General features: G+C 43.6%; 2 long non-coding RNA genes across 4 annotated transcripts in view; one reads left to right on the top strand and one right to left on the bottom strand.

Moving 5' to 3' along the window:
- Positions 1–20,151, top strand: part of LOC125979044 (uncharacterized) — a 45,101-nt gene that overhangs the window by 12,414 nt on the left and 12,536 nt on the right. Inside the window, exons 2-3 of one of the 3 annotated variants that reach the window (XR_007485187.2) lie at positions 14,653–14,723; positions 19,700–19,824. This is a non-coding gene — a long non-coding RNA (uncharacterized lncRNA). Of the gene's footprint in view, positions 1–14,652; positions 14,724–15,802; positions 19,825–20,151 lie in introns of those variants that run through there. The other 2 variants (XR_011087812.1, XR_007485186.2) reach the window with 2 other exon arrangements.
- Positions 587–19,839, bottom strand: LOC125979043 (uncharacterized). Its single transcript, XR_007485185.1, has 4 exons — positions 19,693–19,839; positions 11,574–11,705; positions 3,282–5,582; positions 587–2,969 (listed from the first exon to the last, which is right to left on the bottom strand). It is a non-coding gene; the product is annotated as an uncharacterized lncRNA (long non-coding RNA).

The raw sequence follows: 20,151 nt of genomic DNA, 5'->3' as shown, positions 1-20,151 counted from the left end.
AGTCATACCAGTGACTATAACAATGGTACCCATTTCTTCCCTGCTTGGCACTCAGTGTAAGGGGTTGAAATGGGGCCCCCCCTGCTGCTCACGATCATTGGGACTTTTGGCACTCAGTGTAAGGCAGGGGTGTCCAAGTCCAGTCCTCGAGGGCCGCATTCCTACATGTTTTCCAAGTTTCCCTCATTGAACACACCTGATTCAAATGATCAGTTCATCCTCACGTTCTGCAGGAGCCTGCAGAAATTTGTTCAAATGAATCGTTCACCGAATCGTTCGCTACACTTTCTTGTTTATGTATTGATATATATTTTTTTTACCTACCAATTGAACTGTCCATGAGGTGTACCTAATCACAGGTCATTTTATTAGGGAAAAAGATTAAGCGAAAGTGAAAAGTGCCACAACCGCCCTCACCCCCACCTCCTGATTGGCTGTTTGATCGGTGACGTCATTCGGACACTCCATTAGGTACACCGGCATTTTCAGGTGTACCTAATCACAGGCCATTTCATTGGGGAAAAATCATGGTCAACATTTTTATGGTTTAATTGGCGAATATAAAAACAAGGAATAAAACACCAGACAAGTTTTAACATAAATGTTTATTAAAAAAAATAAAAAATCATCATATTAAAAGTAAATTTCAAACCAGCAATCTAATATAAAATTGCAGTAGATAGATTGGATAACAATATTTAGGCGTATATATGCATACACGTTATTTAAAAACTACCATAAGTGTTATAAAATCAAGATTACCCAAAGAGAAGCATAATCTCCCCGTATTTGCATAACGGCGCATCCCTTCATGCAATAAAGTTAGCCATTAGCTTGGACAAAACGTGCATAAAAGAAGTGGTGTTTCAGTGAGTGGTTCTTTCTTTCCTTGGCAAATCGTAAATCTACATTCTGGCTTACATAGCTCACTGACTGATCCGTTGATTGTGCTGCCTGCCACGGGAAGGCAGTTCACCCATTAACTCGTTCGCGTACGGGAAAGTCAGGATTGGTTCCTTCACTGATCCGTTCTCGCGATGAACTGGAAATGCAAATCATTCACTCACTGACTCGTTCACTCACAGATCCATTTAGTTGATGACCGGGAAATGCAATTCACAACTCGTTCGTGAACCGGAAGTTATGTCATTTTCTTCTTCGTTTGGCTTTACGGCGAGGTGGTACCAGCTTCAATGAGCATTACCGACACTTACTGGTTGAAGTGATTCGTTCACTGAAAAAGTCGTCCTTTTGAATGAATCGTTCACTCACGAGCCAACACTAGTAACAAATAGTGCTAAACCGTTTTTTTTTTTTTGCATGCAAGTTTTTAATTGAATTTGGATTAACATGTACCAAAAAAATAAAAAATACTCAAGGACAATAGCCATATAGTATTTATACTTGGTTACTCCCTCCGCTGCTCCCTTTCTCCGACACCTGCATCCTTCAGGTGCATTGGCCACTTCCCACTCCATGCTTTCCCAGCTGCCCAAATAAACAATATGCGCTTTGTTTATCCAAAATCGTCCCAATATTCAACGCCAGACGGGCAGGGAGTGCAGTGTTGGTGTATGTGTGTGGGGGGGGGTTTAATGAAAAAAAAATGCCTACGCTTCATTATGGCGGGTCGGGGAGCCGGCTGCTGGCGGCCCGCGGGGGGCTCGGACAGCGGCCAGAGCTGGCTCAGCTCCTGGCTGCTGTGTAAAGTCTGCCTCGGCCGCAACCACATTGCGCAAAGCCGCTTGACACATATAATTTACTCATTATTTACAAAGTTCTCAAAGGAGGAAAATAAACGGTGGAAAAGGACCACGGACTGTGAGCGACTATTCACTCATGTTCTTATATAACATTAGAGACGTGCCATGAAGTCACAGTCGCTGAGGAACAGCTGCTTGAGGAGAAATGGCGTCGCTGGATACGAGAAGCCGTGGTCTCTTATCGGGAGCGGCAGGAAATACTCGTCAATTTTTGGAAGGAATCCTCCACAGGAGATGAGTCTGGCGTTCCTCCCGCGAGACATGAAGAAATAAATATCTCCTAGTGGTGGAGCTGGGGGGCATCCATTGAGCTATGTTTACCAAATCACTTTCTTACTGCCAAAAGATCAGTGGTGCTTCGTAGAAAATGTCGGGAATAAATTTAATGCATTCTTGAAATAAAAACCGATTTGGGATACCTTCTTGCAACCCCCCCTTTACTCCCTCCGACCCGACGCGTGACCTTCATCACCCGAAAGTCTTTAATGTCCCTCTTGTGTTGTCCCTCCTTTCAAAAACACTTCAAGCCCACCAAAGGAAAATGGCCTCCAATCTCATTTGTGCGTGGCCACTTTTCCAAAGGTGGGATCTCCAAGGAGGTGGTCCGCACCTTTGATCTCTCCTGGGGGGGCAAATGGCTTTGGGATTGTCTTAAGCCGGGGACAGTGCGAGTCACGGGGGGGGAAGACCATATCAAAGGTACTTTATCTTCAGAGGCACATTAGTACACTATCTAAATGTTGATTTGTTCACGCCGTCATCTGAGGAGCGTCTAAATGAGGCGACAAAAGGAAACACCCACCGAATGCAAATGGACACAGCGGTCAAGTTCACATCTCTTTAAAGTGGATAGAAGGAATAATCGTGTCCTTTTTTTGTTTTGTTTCAGTTCTACCCCCCCTTGAGAGTCGTTAACTTTAAAGTCAATGTTGTAAATACGAATTAAGAGCTGTAAAAGGCATTTGTTGACAATTGGACCAGGTAAAGACAAAGACAGTAGGACATCTTGAAACACATCTCTGTTGCTTTCCCACTGCTAGAAGTGAAGATGGAACCGCTCGGCGTGCTCTGGCCGTCTGTGTTTGATGATTGGAAACACCCGATAGCCGCAGAAGCAGAAGAAAGCCTCTGTTGAGGTTACGGGCGCTGTGTGTGTTCCTCCGCCGTTGTGGGTGGGAAACGTCGGATTATAGACTTTATCCCTGGCTGACACCAAGACAAAAAGGACAAAAGTCAAAGTCCAAAATAATATTACTTGATTTATCACAGAATCGTAATCACAGTTAATGAATGATAGTATTGGTCCAACTCAGCACATTCCAAAGCAGAAGATGGTTTATTTCCTGTTCCAAAGAACTGGATGGGGTCTTTCAGATGTGAATCGTACAGACTAGTAGTTCTTTGTGCACAAACCTTGTACTGCATATTAACTCATTCACTGCCAGCCCAGTTAAAATGCATCTTTGACGTCAAAAGCTGTCAATGGTAGTGAATGAGTTTGTTGGACGAAATACTCACACCACTTTCTCTCTTGGTTCAGTTTTGCATTGCAGTCCTCGCAAAGGCATCCGTAGTCCGCTTTGAAACTGACCACATGGCGTCATTTGGCGATGTCGGGCAAGCGCTGGCTCCTGTACAAGCCTGATTAGCATTCCTTCCAGATAAAACAAGCGACGGTTAAATGCGCGCGAGCTAAGCCAGCAGGAAGTGATCACAAGAGCCGATAGGAGCCCCGTGATTACCCGGCCAGAGACTCGGGGGTCCTCGGTGCGTGCGGAGTCACTTTAATCCCACATAACCCCCCCGTACCATCTCATCGCTAATCTTGTCTTAAGTTATCTTCAAACTAGTGCTTAGGTCCGGCGGACACGACCCTTATCATTTATTGATTATGTCTCTCAGATGAAAGGACGAGCTTTCATTTCCACAAGAATGCGGCCCTCTCTTTACGCCCATATGGAAGCGTTTGCCGGACAGATGGGCTCCTTTTTTATTTTTTTAACTGCTGCTTGACAAGCAAGGTTCACTGGTCACAGAGGAGTCAAAGCCATCTGACAATCGATGCTTGCCCTTCATTGTCACACAAATATCGTGAATTGTATGAATCAAACGGTATAGCGGCTACATTTTCAAAACTAAGAAGCCTCGAGCTGTTTAATGTCATTCTCAGTTGATTAAAAAATAAACAACAGGGGGAAAAAAGAGTTACATGTTCCGCTAGCTTAATGCTAACACATTATGTATGACTAGCAAAGATGTTGACATTTTTCTGAAGCCCTCATTGCCTGCAAAAGTGGCTCGCACACAAAATGATGGACATTTTGTCTTGAGATAATGACTAATATGCCCACGTTGTTGTTGCCCAGGCTGCTTTCTTGGCTGTGCCGCCTGCGGTTCTCGCAAGAGCCTAATCACAAAGCCACAAGCATCTCAGCCATTTTGATAGCAGCCAAAGAAAGTCAGGTCGCTTTGCCAGGCCGACGTATACGCGTATCGCAGTCGCGTTGTTTCGCTTTTCTGCCCACTCAGCGGAGGGGTGCATGTTGACAAATTGAAAATAGTGCAAATAAAATGGAAATAAATTGCAGGCGCTAGTAAAAGGTTATGGATTGTGAATCTAATGAGCTGGGCTGCGGTTTTACCCGCGCGGGAGATGGAACAAATCAGGACTTTAACTCGCTCTCGTTGCTCAAGTTTTTTTTTATTTTTTTTGCTCTCATCCTCTTGAAGATAAAGAATCATGAGCATCTGGAGACATTTTCCAGATGGTTAGGAAAGGAGGATTAGTGAGTAAATAGAATATCCAACATTTTGGAGTTAAACCTTACTCGTAAATTCCTGTGTACTAGTAGCCTAAACCACACTAGTATGTTGTTGTGCTAGTAGTATGCCAACGTTGTGTGCAGAAATGTGTGACAGCAGTGGAAAAAAAATGTCATGAGTAAGACATTTGCACGCTGAATTATCTTACTAGTTACTAGTTTTCCTTACAGGTGTTTCCAATCCCTTTCCGAACAAGGCTGCTTACAAAACAAGCCTTCCCGAACTTTACAGGGCAATGTTGCAATTAACGCCTGTGTAGCAAGCGGCGCGGCTAATAGCTTCAGGCCCACAGCCTAGTTCTGTTTCTTTTTTTTTTTTTTTTTTTAATTGAGTGTCCCGACGTCCAAGAGTTGCCCACAAGGGAACATTTTAAACGGCCCCCTCCTCCCCTTGTTGTTATGCATGGTAATTATAGTACTTTTTTTTTTCTTAAAATGACCATGTATAGTAAGGCTTATTTTTAATAAAAAAAAAAATTACCATGTATAGCAAAGATTTTTTTTCCATAAAAAAAGACCAAGTCTTTTTTTCGTAAAAATATGACCATGTTTAGTAAGGCTTTTTTTAGTAAAAAATAAAAATGACCATGGCTTTTTAGTAGAAAAACAAATCCAAACAAAAAACACCATGTAAGGCTTTTTTTTTAGTTTTTTTTTTTTTTACCATGTATAGAAAGGCTTTTTTTTTTTTTTTTTTAAATAAAGTACCACTATGGCCTTGCTACACAATTGCTAACGCAGACATTGTGTCACCATCCCCAACGCAGCAGAAAGTGACTTGAAATGAAGGAAAAAAATAAAATCTTACGGTACAAAAATACAAAATTCATTAAACACACCTGAGTCACATTAGATAAAAAAAGAAATTGGACTGAAAACTCTTCAAGGATACATTTGAACCAGTGTCTCCCAGTTACAAGCTATCTGCACTATTCATCGTACCACCAAGGACATGCTGAAGATGGGATGAAAGAATGTGTTGCCATCACAACGGCAGCTGGAGGGGAAAAAATTGATATAATATTACTTTGAATTATATTTTAGAGTCCTAGTAATTTCCGTTGGCGCCTAAAGAATTGTTGATTATCACTTCATATGAAAACACCTCATTTTTGCATTGCATAGTCGTGACTCGAGTTTTTTGTTGTTGTTGTGATTGCTGCTTTGCTTCAGTTATTACATTGCATCATTTCAACTGATACAAAAATGTGGGAATGATGCGGAGATTTTTTTCTTTTTCTCGATTTGGCTCTGGGCAGCACGCTATCTAGCTATTAGTAAGATATGTTGTGTCTGGGCTTCAACTATGATTATTTTTGGCATTTTTAACACAATTTTTGCGGCAACTCTAATTTCTAGTTTCACTTTACAACTGTGAGTCAGCTTCTCTCTTTTCCACTCCAATTTCCTGAAGCTGAACAACTATCCCCCCCCCCACATAAACACGTGCATACACTCCAACACAAGACGCTCATCCCCTGCAGGACAGCGTGAGGAATGTGTGTCCTTCCTGACATTACAACACTCTTTATCAACTAACAAGAGGAGTAGGAGGGAAGCGGAAGATGTTGAGATGTTAGGAAGAGTTTGGGGAGGGGAGGGGAGGGGGTGGAGGGCTGTGCTCTTTTGTGGCCTCTTATCTGACAGGATATGAAGCAACTCAACGAGTTTGGCTAAATAGCTTCCTTCAATGGTCATTGAGCCGCACGAGACAACCCCCCCTCCTCCCACCTCGCCTGACATGAGGCCACGAGGCAGGCAGGAGCGAACAGGCAGCCGGGGGCTGTTTGTGGAAGTTCCGAACGCTCCCTAATTGCGTCTCGATAAGACGCAGCAGTGGTTTTCGCCGGTCGTTGCGATGGCTATCGGCGAAAACGGACGCGATCCCGCAGATGTGGCCTAAGCTTTGAAACGCATATAAAAGGCCAAAAGAGACAAATGCACACGGGACAGTTTGAGAGTATTATTTTTGTTAATGGGATCTAAGCGGACCTCGTTTTCCTGATGTGGTGCCATTGAAGCTGCTGTATTAAAGGCTTGTGTTGCTCTCCTGCCACTCACACACAAACAGCATCCCAGTTATTAAGGCAGGAAGTCCCCACTGTACACACTCTAATGACAGAGCCCCGGATGCCTTGTATTTTTTTGATTTTATTTTTAATCTAACTGCGCTTTGAACTTTGTTTTGGATTCTATGCAAAATGTAAAAAATGTTAGGCACACCTGCACAAGCCTATGTGAGTCAATTCATGACATGTAAACATGACACACACATACCGTATTTTCCGGACTATAAGGCGCACCGGACTATAAGGCGCACCTTCAATGCATCATGTCAGACTTTTAATCCAAATCAAATCTTTTGTATTTCAACTTCAGACGCAACAAATTACTTCATAATCACAAAATAATGATCCATAGTCTTTTTGATTCATGATTCATCGTCTTCAGTGGGCCACTTATGATTGATTTCATGACACAATGCTTCGGGACAGTTTAAATTTAGGAATTTGGTCCATATACAAGGCGCACCGGACTATAAGGCGCACTGTCAGCTTTTGAGAACATTTTAGGTTTTTAGGTGCGCCTTATAGTCCGGAAAATACGGTACATATATGTATAAGTAGTATATGTGTATATACATATATATACTACACACACACACAACTAGACTTGGATTCATTTTTTTCAAATTCAGCATTCACGCGCAATTTCGTCTAGTTTTAAAAGATTTTTTTTTTGGCATGCTTTATTTTGACCATGGTGTTGCTGGTCACACCACTCTTAAGACAATACACCTTCTTCTGGCTCCACAACAGCTCCTTATCTTTCAACAATTCAACCCTAATGCATCCTAATGGGATTGAATTACAAGCCAATGTGGCCCGAGGGCACTTTCTGACAGCATCTCTTTTTCCTCAAACATCCCATAATGCACCTTTCATTCACGGGATGACACTGACTCTCCTTTGTGCACCTTTTGCAGAATGTCGCGCATTCCCCCCGTAACGGGCATTTGATTTACAGTTCCGATCCAGGGTGGTCTTTCTCACCCAGTCGCCCGTGTCCCGCCTGCTCTGCCTTCACCGAGCATTTTAATTGCAAGCAGACCAAAAAGAAAATGGATATTGGGGATCACGCTGAGTCAAAATATGGCTCCATCTGGTTTCCATGAGTCTATAAATGAATGCCACGTGAAGTCGATTTTACACTTTATGCTTCAAACAATGACATTAATCCCAAGATGGAATGAAAAGAAGGTGCTCACTTATCATCGTAAACACTTTTGACACCGAGACAACTTCGCCGCTCATTTGCACCACAGGAAGAGGGATTTGAGCTTTTCCGTTTTAAATAAGGACATTGGGATGTAACGAAGACATACTGTGTGTCAAAACAAGTAGGAGAGGAAGCGGGAGCGTCTAATTATAAGCGAGGTATGCTTATGAAAGCTGCACATCTAAGCTTGATGCAAGGAGGATGCCATCGACTTGCAGGGAGGAGCTGGATAAAGCTCAGACTGCTAATTACTGAGGTGGGTCTTGTTAATTAGTCAATAAAGAGTCAGCTTTATGGGTTAGGGCTGCAGCAGCAGCAGCAGCGTTGCGGTTTGGACGATTGCGTGCCAAACCTCCTCCAAGAATGTCATGTTTTGTGTTAGCGGCCCCGGATCATTATGCAAAACAAGTCGGAAAAAATCCAGCATCCCAAGAGGCCAACCTAAAAACTTGTAGGATCATATATTTTTTAATCAGAAAAACATGATTACATTATTTTATGAAAACATAGCACAACAGAATAAAATGAATTGAACTTTTTGGCAGTGATTCATTGGGCTTAATTTATAGCAATTTTTCGCAGAGGATAAAGAATATATGCCTGTTCAAACTCTTGCTAGCATTCCATTTTAAGGCGAAGTACCAACATTGAGTCCACATATTAAAAATATGTCAGCTATGAGTGGGAGGAAAAAATTTGCAGGCATGGCTGGAGGGGATGCAGGTTGTTGACGCCACATTGCCGGAACCCAAACGGGCAAAAACAAAGCTCGCCTTCATCTGATGCTTTCACATGTGTCAAAACAACCAAACGATTAGCTCTGTGGCAACTCGTTGCCCTCCCCCGCCTTCGTGTTGGGCTCAGCGGAGCCACTCGACTTGAGCATGGAAACAACTGCGGCTGGCTCTGTTTGCTTCTGATGGAGGCCACATGACAAGGAGATCACGATGGCGAGAGAGGCAGAAGGCGCCGTGTGTGATCTCGCCACACTCGTTCTTAACGCACTTTTGATGTGCGCCCACCTACCCCCAATTCCTACCTTTAACATATCAAAAGAAGCCCACTCTCACTCACAGCTTGGTCGCCACGCTTCAATGAATAACTTCGGCGGACACTTTCTTGGATCATAAAACATCAAATAATGACGGCGGAGAACCTACACTTTTTTTTTTTGTAATTGATCAATGGGAACTTCCTGCGCTCTCTCGGAAGAGAGGAAAAGGGCGGCGAGGAAACAGGATGGGGGAGAGATGTGTGAAGGAGGGGAGGTGAGCGGGGTGAAATATGATCCAGAGCCTGTGTCGCATTAGCCTTCACAGGCGCTGTGGCAGACGTACTGGCACCATAGTGCGAAGAAGAAGACAACGGTCGCGTTGGCGGTGGGACCAAAACCCTGCTGTGAAAGGAGGCACAGAAGCCATGCTTTAAAATAAACAGGAAGCTGACCATATTAGGTTGAAGCAATGAAAATGAAAGAATTTTAGAGGCCCTGAGCACTATCCCAGTGGCACTCCCCTGGCAGATCTATCCGGAAAGGACACACAATGAAGTCTTAATAGCTACGCCTGAACATGAAGAGAAAGTCAACAGTTTTGGTTTTAAGCGCCTGATCCTGTAAAGAATTTCTGAGGTTGAGTGGCATGTTCAAGAAGCCATCCCTGAAAATGAACAAGTGGGCCTTTTTGAAGTATTTCACCCTGATGAAAGTTGACGAATTGCGGGGGTCCCGAACATGACCCCTGTGGTACTCCATCGAAAGAGAAAATGGAATTTGGTGACGTTTATCATGAGCGCTCACACAGAAACGGCCTATGAGCACGTGTTTGCAAATGAAAAGGAAGTTGAACGTCTTGGTTTAAAGTGATAAATTCTTTTGTCGGTGTGCCGGACACAACTGATGGAGAAAAGAACGTGCAGGAATGCCGGCGTACCTCGCTCGGCACCGCCATCTCCGTCTCCGTCTGAGTCACCTTTGTACCTGTGCCTCACACATCATCACACACGTGGCTTGGCGCTGGGTCCCGGTCAAGCCGGCGCTCCCTGTTCTGTGTCATGTTGTCTCCATCCTGCTCTGTAATTTCCTCTTTTTTTTCTTCTTCTTCTCTCCCCCCCCCACCCATTGGTGTCTAGCCTCTTTTCCCGTAAAGAATGCGTCTCCAACAACACTGTCAGGCGGCTAAACAGCCTATTTTGCTGTCTGACTCAGATATGGAGCACCCCGAGCATTCCAAGAATCTTGCACCCGCAACAGTGACGCCACCTGAAGGAACCCTATCCATGCTCATCTGAGACAGACAACCAAAGATCCATTTTGAAATATGCACAGAAGTGCTGCTTCTTCACGTGAAAATAGTGCTCCTTTGAGTGTTTGATTTTACTTTTATGCAAAATGCATCATTAGCCACGTTCTGAGATGAAAGAATGGAATATGTGAGCACGCCATTTTGAAAGGAGCAGACAAGACTTGGATAGGAGAGCGAGAGAGAGAGAGAGCGTTGACGAGTGGAGGGAGTAATGAGTAGGTCTGCTCAGGACAGAGAGGGCGACACAGGGAGGGGGTGGTGGTGGGGGAGCGTCTCCAATCGTCTCCTCCGTGGCTCCTCTTTGGCGTCTGTGATCCTCGGACCCTTCACGCAAATCTCCCTTATTACAAGGCTTCCCCATTTGACGCGAGCACCACTAGAAAAAAAAAGGCACCAAAAAAAAAAAAAAAACGGAGCAATTACATTTAATTAGGCTGCAAAGAGCCTATAGGGCGAGCCTGTCCCATCCCGGGAAAAAAAAAAAAAAACCTCAAGAGAAGCGCAGACTCCAGGTAACGTGACGGGGGGAACTTCAAAGGCGCGTGTTGAAATTACTGCGCCATTAGTGGAGTCACCACAGAAGCGCTGCGAGGCCGCCGCGTCATCATGGAAGGGAGCAAGAGAGGAAAACAGACAGCGCCTCTCTAAACATTGTTTGTGCGGCAAGATGAGATATTAATGAGTCACCGTTTGCCTCTACATGTCCAAAATGTAAGCAAATTCTGTACATGAATCTGAGTGAAAACTTTAGGGGTCCCAAACATGAGCCCTGTGGCACACCCTGGAATATTAAATACTGGACCCAATCAACAAGGCACACAAAACAGAATCAAGAATCCATGGTGTAGAATGAAAAGCAAGATGGCCGCTTTGTTTTGAAGTAATAAAATGTGAGATTCTGAAATTGAGCCCAGGAACATCACAAAAAAGATATTCAATCAACGCAAAATTCGACTGTAGTGAAAGAACACGAGAAGCAGCCATGCGTGAAAATGAGCAGGAAATCTGCCATTTAGGGATAAGTTTTGTTTTAGTTAGTCGAATAATGTTATTTATTAGTGACTTACCAAAAATATGTGGTGGTATTTGAAGGGGCTGGAACGAATTAATGGGATTTCAATTCATTTGAATAGGGAAAATCGACTCGGTACATGATGAATTTGATATTGAGGACATATATGAGATGATTAGCATTATTATTAGCATTTGTCACTTGTCGCCAAATGTCATGTGCCAAAGCGTCTACTACTCAGACAGCCTCGCCTGCGCATCTTTTTTAGTTAAGTGTGGCTCCATCCAGCAAGACCCGGGTTCTTTTTTCTTTTTTTCCGCACCACAAATTGGTTTCATGCTGCGTCATGATTTACTGTCTCCGTTACGGTAATCACTACCAGATTTGCACTCACCGTCGACGACACCAGCGGCTGCTGGAAAATTTGACAGACAGTCGTGTCGTGTCGAGCCGGGCCGGGCCGGGCCGGCTGTTGTCGCCTGTGTCACCAGCAGCGGGAACGGCCAACCTCGAAATTCTCACCAGGCTGAAAGAAATCCAGTGCGCTGGATTAAGCGTTTCCCTCTGTTTGTGTGGTTAAAAAAAAAAGTATAACATTCAATTTAGTAAGATTTAGCATAATAAAACAGGGAAAATACACTGGTTTTAAAAATTCTACACCCCCCCGTTCAAATGCCGGAGTTGTATCATCCTCTCAAAACTTTGTTCCACTTTTAATGAGAACTAAAAGTTGTACACAATTCAATTTTTGAGTGGGAAAGTAAAAATGAGCAACTGAAATCATGTGGTTGCATAAGTGTGCACACCCTATGGTTTTGGGTCGCTAGTTTTTTTCCGTACTGAACCAGGTCCCACCCGGGACACTTGAACTGAATAGTACCAGAAAAAAAAAGACTATAGGTGTGAAAAAAGCAGTTTTTCCTGTTTTTGACAGCTGAGAGCATACGGCAATAAATTATCTAGTCAAGCGTTTCCATTGGTCACACTTGTGGGGAGGCGTGAGGCTCAACCACAAATCTCTTACTGGATTGATTTATGTCGGTGTCACATAAATATGATGCACTTCCTTCCCAGAAGAGAAATCGACAAGCATATACTTTTGTGGGCCTCAGAATTGGGGAAAAGTGTTAAGTGTTTGATCCTAACTATGAAAATATGATGAGTACCATTTAACTATGGGTCTTTGGGGATGTCAATTTTATTTCATGTAAATCCGTCCCTGTCAGTCAGGAAGAGATAGAGAAGATAATGCTGACCTTTTGCAACCCTTGGATGCATAAATGGGTCAAAAATGACTCGGTGAGATTTTTTTTTTTTTTTAAATATCTTCATTATTTATATAGTTCTCTTTTTATATTATTATATATGTTTTAATTTGAATAAAAGTAAAAAGAAAAACATATTTTAATTCATTTAAGAAATAGTAACTTTGAAATGAGGCTAAAAATAAAAGTAAAGATTTATTCACTAAAAAATTATATAGAGGCCCCCCTGCGACCGCACCCCCGCAACAAACTGACGTGATGGATGAATATACATTCAATAATTAAAATTACACCTCATGTATCTTGGTGAAGCAAATTGCCTTAAACTGGAAGCAATTTAAAGCCTCACAGGCTTGCCAAAACATGATGCGTATAGGATGCAGCCCCCAACCCGCATCTGATAGCTCAAACAAGACAAAATAGAGCCAGCGTTAGCCCCTTCCGCATCATCGCAAAGCGCCAGCGAGACCACCGTGCGCTAACCCAGCACACGAGGTTTCGATTTTTTGGCCCACGTCGCGTGTGAATCATTTTGTGCGCGCCGACCCAGACAATGTGAGTGCTGATGTCACTCACATATTTTTTATACGATGACAGCTTGTGTTTGCCTTGAACAATTATCTGCAGTTTTACCATGATGTCGCCTTACTGTCTTAGTGCCTGGCAGGCAGTGGACTGACTGCGTCCGACACTCCCTTTTCCACCACATTCTAGGCATCATGGCAGTTAATTTTGTGGCCATTAATTATATGATCATATTCAGGCCAAAAATGTCAAAAAAGATCAGATGATTGAGATTCAAACTAGCAAAATGCGAAGATATACATGAAGAGTGAGCAGCAGTAATCAATTTTTGGAGAGGATAAAGAATTTACACCCTCGAGTACCGCATGCATGTTGCTCAATCATTCCTGTTTGATGCTAGTTCTATTAGCCTGTCGATGGTGTTTCGCATTACGAGTTAGCATTAAGCTAGCATCGTTTTTAAAAAGTTTGTTTTAGCACCAAGCAAGGTAGCAATACTGTCTATGTATTATACTGCCCCCTAAAGGCCAAGGTACGCGCACCAGATGGAGCAACACAAGGCCCATTAAAATTGCATCACTCCCCGTCCTTTGCAATCGTCTCTCGCCATCTCTTCTCCCGCTTGGGGTAAACACGTCCACTTTGACGCGAGTGGTAATTTTCCAGCAGCTGATTGAAGAGTAAAGCCGGCAACAGGACTCCTCGCCGACCTTAGTTGCCTCATTCACTCCGTACCATCAGTCATTTAAAGGGAACCTTCCCCGTAATCCTAATCCTCACATTCTCGAGGAACCTCAAGGAGCCGTGTTGGAGCCCCTCGTGGTCTCTAAAAATTAACGCCAAGGGAAAACAAGGAGAGCGACAGTCGCCAAAAAGTCTTCAGCTATTTATGGAATGACACAAATGGTCAAAGACACAACAAACCACATGATTTTGCCCTTTAAAAAAATAAGTCTGCATTTAAATGGAGGGGTGACAAAGGAGTCCCCCTCTCATCACAACTGCCACCCCCCCCTTCTCACCCAAAGGAGATTATAGCCACAAGTGGCAGTAGCCTCGCTGAAGTGCCTAAGGCTAATCTTAGCCTCTCCGAAAGCTTTAAATAATACTAAGAGAAAACACACAACTAACCGCGGATTATGTCTAGACGGGACCTTAATCTTCTCATCTTCTCTTGATGGCTCCTTCTAAGAACTTGCAGATGGACGTTACTGATGATCGCCCGTGGAGGCGCACGGAAGCTGGCGTTTGACGATTTTGACGCTGACGTTATTTGACATCAGTTGGCTTCTTTGCGAAGTATCGGCTCGACTTTGTTTTGTTTTTTTCCAATGGCTTGTTCCTTCCGTGGGCTTTATCGGAAAAAAAAAATAATTATGTACTATATTAGTGACCTGATTAATTTCTTCTATTTTTTTATCATTATGTGATGCCCAAAAAAATTTATTGTGGGAAATTTTGTTGTGTGGTTTGAATACAAGCAAAATAGTATTAAAAAAAAAAAAGAATCTTGAAAATTTTCCAGTACAAGGTGGTCAAACGAGATGAGGTCAATGACGACGTTGACATGATTTAGCGACTAACGTACTCTACCAATGTAAAATAGATTTCTCCGAATATCTGATCCAAGATGCTTGAGGCAAAAACTGAGGTCAGTACATGTTGTTTTTCTCTCTTTAACAGGTTGTAATTTCCCCCCAGATGACATCAGTGCTGACCGATACAGTGTTGGACGGAGCTGCATTGAAAATCTGGTATTTGATTTGAACCTCAATTGTTGTCATTTAGCCTCTCACGGTCTTTGGCCCTCAAGCGAGCATAACAAGATAATAACACGCGCAAGTTTTTGTGACCAAAGCGGTAAACTGTGGTCTTGAAAAATGTTGGGAATTTAAAAAAGCCTGGATGCATCCTACAAAAAGATCCTTGTTCCTACTTGTAATATTAAGACATCTCGATGCATCACAAATGAGGCTCATTATGTCAAAATGCGTGACCACCGCTTGGACAATCGAACAACATGACAAATACCCAAACTGTCCGTTTACTATGACGACATTCAATCCCATCTAGCCGAAAAATTTTTTTGATTTATTGCGTGTGAAGACCGACATGAGTCACACAATACGAACAACAAAACAAAGCCTCTGCTCATGGTGGGAACACGGCAAAACCCCGTTTCAAACCCAAACGGAATTGATGAAATAAATAAATAAATGTCCACATGCTTTAAAATAAAGCACTTGTTAAACACGTTAATATATGTAAACAACTGAAAACAAAAAAATTAAAAACAGATGTTTGCATAAGTGTGCACACCCCTCAGAATGAAGCAATCACATTCAAATCCACAGCAAATAGGAGGCAGCACACACCTGCCACCATTCAAAATTCCAAATATAATTCAGATATCTCCTTTTCTTAATCACAAAAACCTAGCATTTGAACAGGGGTGTGCAGACTTTTTTAACAAGAGTCCCCCCCGCAAAAAAAAAAAGGATTTCACAGTGCAACATGCTGAGTGAATGTCTGGATGGACATGTAGCTACAAAATAATAATTAGCCCCACGAATAACCCGAGCACGCCCGGCTTCATTACGACATGTGATGATAACAGCGTGTGTGATGAGAGGACCAAAACACTCCAACTCCTTTGCCCCCCCTCCCCCCTCCTTGAGTGGATGCTCCTGCATGATGAAAGCATCTCATAATCCCGCTGGAATGACAGTGGACAAAACACGGATAAGAGCCGGCAGGAAATTGCAGTACAAACAGGCCCGATGAGTGCCAGAGACGCGGCCCAATGAATTCGCTCTGGTGTCTGTTTGTGCAGGACTCAAGCATGCGCCTTGAAGCCTTTGGAGTGTTTGTCTCGCAACTAGGCGGAGGTAGCAGCAGGTGACTCGGGAGGGGAGGCAGTGATGGACTTGCCTCACCCCCTCCTGAGCAATTATGATAATCTTCTCCTTCCTTAGCAAAAGAAGGCGGGCCCACACGCAATGGTATGCTCTTATAATTGAACGGTGTTTACGCAGCCATTTTTTTTTTTTATGTTTGCTCACATATTGCATATAATTTACTCAATAACAGTCACATGTGCTATCAACAGACCGCAGAGCTCCAAAAGAGGCAGATTAACTCTTTGTGCTCTCCAGGAGACGTAGCAATAGCACGCCATAATATATTTTATAAGAACATAAAGCGTTTACATAATTAAAGTTTAAACTTTGCCCACTTGGGGGCAGTCTAAGACGACGATAAGCTTCTGCTTCCTAAGCGCAGTGCGAAAAGGGCTTGAGTCAAGTTACTACTGTGCTTTACTGAGCAAACAATGTTTTGATTGTCACGTACAAACTTTATTTTCACAAACCAGCAGTATTTAGAATGAAGCGGAAACTATCGCTTTTAAAAATGGACACTTGGGAGACGCATTTTCAAAAGGCAGTTATGTAAACGACCCGTAAATGACAGCTTTTACGCAGTTTCTGTCTTGTGTAAAAGCCCCTTCGTCTGGCAAGTATGTACCAAGAAAAACAAAACCTCTCTTAAATTCAAATTGCAGGTTTAGAATTAAGAATCAGGCTCTGGCGGGGCGTAAACATCCCAAACATTGCATTAAATTGCTGTTCTTTGGCCCCGCCAGTCATACAGTGGCAATCCAAAGTGTCCCAGACGCCGATATTAAAAAGCCATTGGCAGATTTGTTCGTTGATGTGTTACTCAGCCGGCCTGCGACCGAGGCGCCGATCCCGCTGCCTGTTACGGCGGATTTAAAGGGCAAGACGCTTAGGCTGCTGTCATCTTGTGTCAGCGCACCGCAGGGACCGCGGCGCGGTTAAACGGCCTCGTAAATAAACACCGCACGCATGCGCTCGGGCCTGCGGTTTTGGATGGGGGCTCCTCTCGACGCCCCCTCCGCATCCCGCCCCGTGCCAAGCGAGACCCGGCCGAGCGCCAGACCTGCCGCTTGGGCTTCATAAGTCATCGAGCAGGCTGATGGACACCCCCCACCCCCCGTCCCGTCCCGTCCTTGCCTCCGCATTCCGATACGCGCACTTCGGCCTCACTCTTGCCTGGCTGTGCTCAGGCAACACTGCCATGACAGCAGTGATGGAAAAACTGAGGGGCGTCTCTCAAAGCGGTCCTGGGGTCCCGGCCGCCCCTCCTTTGCTCCCCCTCTGTCTCTGCCCTGTCTGTCTTCTTCTGGAGTGGGGACCACACAGATGTTCTAAACCACATCCAAGCAGTCTGGCTGGTACCAACACTTTCACGCACACACACACACACATAACAACGTGCCAGCAGCTAAAAGGAGTCTGCCATCGCCAAGCACTAATCTTTGTTTGAAGACAAGGGCCATTGGAAACTCTGCTAGACCATCTTGGAGGCACACTCTCAGTGGCAACTTACCACGTGGACTTTGGGATGAGATCCTGCTTTGGAAACCAGGCGGACAAGTGACTAGCTGAGGTTCCAAGTGAGCGATGCTTTCATCCTCACCAAAATGAGAAGAACACATGAATATGCCAATGCGAAATCAAAACTGAAATGGCCTGATTGCGTCAAAGTCCCTTAACTCAAAACCGAAAGCTTTCTAATTTCATCACTCAACCTAATTTGCATAAACACAAACCACCAAATAACCCTAATACTAAACCAAATCCTATCTCGACAACCCCTAACTTAAACTCATTCACTACCAGTGACGGATATAGACGTCCGAAATTCTTTTTTACTGGGCTGGCAGTTAATGAGTTAATAAGTTAACTGTAAACCCAATCAAAAAAAGCATCATAAACATACATCAGGAGCATATCTTAGCCTGCGTTATTTGACCCAGCTACCGTTTTAATGCACCCAAAACGAGTCAAACCCAACAATTACTCATCTGCTACGTGATCATGCGCGCCGCACACCCCAGTCGAGCGCGAGGCGGGTGTGGGAACGCGCGGTTTGAACAACATTGGCACAAATAGCGGTTTGGGAGTCAAACACTCATTTTGAGAAAACGACGCGGCGCGCACACCTCGGGGCTCGCCCTAGCGTCCAAACCGCACGCCGTTTAAATCATTTTGCCTTAATTGCTTTTTAACAAGGCTGCCTACTGCGTTGACATTATACGTTAACGCTGCGGACGCCCAATGGCTGGCAGCCGCGACATGTCTGGCCACGTACGAGCGTGACACCCAATGAGGTTTTTTTGGTGAGAAACTCCCAAGCCTTGTAAAAAGCAACAAGGAGCGAAAAGCATCGGCACCCTATTAAAGCGGTGGCCTCATGTCTGGAATAACGTCGCCACCGTGTTCCCAATTGACTCGGGGATGCGGCGAGGTAAGATGCGACGTCGCATCGAGGGGCACGACGCGACGTGGCACGGGCCAAGCCCTTCATTAGGGGAGACAGACGCTTTACTGGCGGGATGCCATCAGAATTGCTCCGTGTGGGGAAGGCAAGTCTGTCACTTAACCCCTTCCGTTAGTTTTGGTTCCCACAGGATCAGCAATATTGATCCCACAGTCAGTTTGATCAAAAGGGAGAAAACAAAAATGAGTTGTCGGTTGGCCAAAAAGTGCAGTGGAGATTCAAACCCAGAACTTCAGAACTGCGAAGCAAACTTGGTATCCACTAGAATCAGATAAAAAGTTACAGAAAAACAATGAGAATATTTTTAATCCGCCTGAATGATTTTGAAACATGCCCCCCCCCCCTAAGATGGCGGCGTCTGCGGCTCGGCGTGTGCCTATTTTCGTGAAGTCTGATTTTAAATAGCTGCAGGAAATGGGCAGATGATGATGGACCTGAACATTCCCTTTGCTTAAGCGGCACCCTTCCCCAAAATAGATGCTGAGCTGCTGTCCTCCTTGTGCCAGTAAGCAATCAGATAAATACATGTAAAACTAAAAAAATAAATTGCTAACAGTCCTGTATCATTTTATCACACAGGACAGCAAAAAAAAGGAAGCAGAAAAAGTGAAATTTTGTTATTCAAAATAACATCCCATAGGATTTTCCCACAAAGTCAAGACAAAATAAAACGACAGTCGCAAAAAATCATGAAGTGCGATAGTAAATGTGATTTACGGCTACATTTTGGGTCCAAGAGAATTACCGGCATCATCGCTTAAGAGCATGTCGCCATTTAGTGGTTTAATAAAGCCGCGCAATATATCTTGCACAAGTATGCTGCAGTGTCCCACGAGAGCGCAAGCAAATATGTACTTTAACTCTGACAGCGCCACACATTTTTTTTTTTTTTAACTATTTTCATCACTGCTTTGCTGCCTCCACTTGCATGACATCATCACTCACTGCTGTGGATTACAGGCGCCATCTCGTGGTCATTTTAGGAAACCGTCAATCCAAGCATGACATTCACATTAAGTATTGTACTTTATTTTGTACGTATTTATTCTTTTTAAATCGGTAATGTACGATTAATTTTGAATGAATTAATTTTATAAAACACATTTGGGTATTACATTCTAATTTTTTAGTCAGTATTTGAATATTTATTCTCTATAAAAAAAAATTAAAAAATCATGTAGGGGTCTAATTAAATTAACCTGTGAAGTCTTTTGTAAAATCACTTTTTTATAATACATTTGGGTATTACACTTAAATTTTTTAGTCAGTATTTCAATATTTATTCGCTATAAAAAAAAATTAAAAAATCATGTAGAGGTCTAATTAAGTTAACCTGTGAAGTGTTTTGTAAAACCTCACCTTACAGCAATTGAAGATGTTCACAGGAGATGAAATCTGATGTTCTCCTGGGCTATGTATTACTCGTCAGTGATCTCCAACCCATCTGTGCCATCTGAAGACGACCCAGGTCTTGCACCACGGGCAAATGTAGCAATGATGCGCAGAGCAGTGGCGAAGCTGGCCCGAGTGTAATCTTCAGCCGCGGGCCTCCACTGCAAAAGAGGAGAGTCAAATCGATCAGCGGGAAAATTAAAAAACCTCTGCATGCCCTGACCGAATGTTTATGAAATGGATTTTTAGTGTGGTTCATCAAGTTACGGCCTTTGGGAAAGCATTTGATGAATTTAGCATTGATTGAGACCATTTAAGGACTTTTTTTTCCGTAGCTTTGCCTGTCGACAGGTTGAAGTGGAACGCAAAGCTTCATTCTTGCTTCTCATATATTGGACCTGAATAGACGGTGCAAGTGTACTTAAT

This window comes from Syngnathus scovelli, chromosome 12 (assembly GCF_024217435.2).
Source record: "Syngnathus scovelli strain Florida chromosome 12, RoL_Ssco_1.2, whole genome shotgun sequence".
NCBI lineage: Eukaryota > Metazoa > Chordata > Actinopteri > Syngnathiformes > Syngnathidae > Syngnathus > Syngnathus scovelli.
This window is presented reverse-complemented; position numbering and strand designations above follow the sequence as displayed.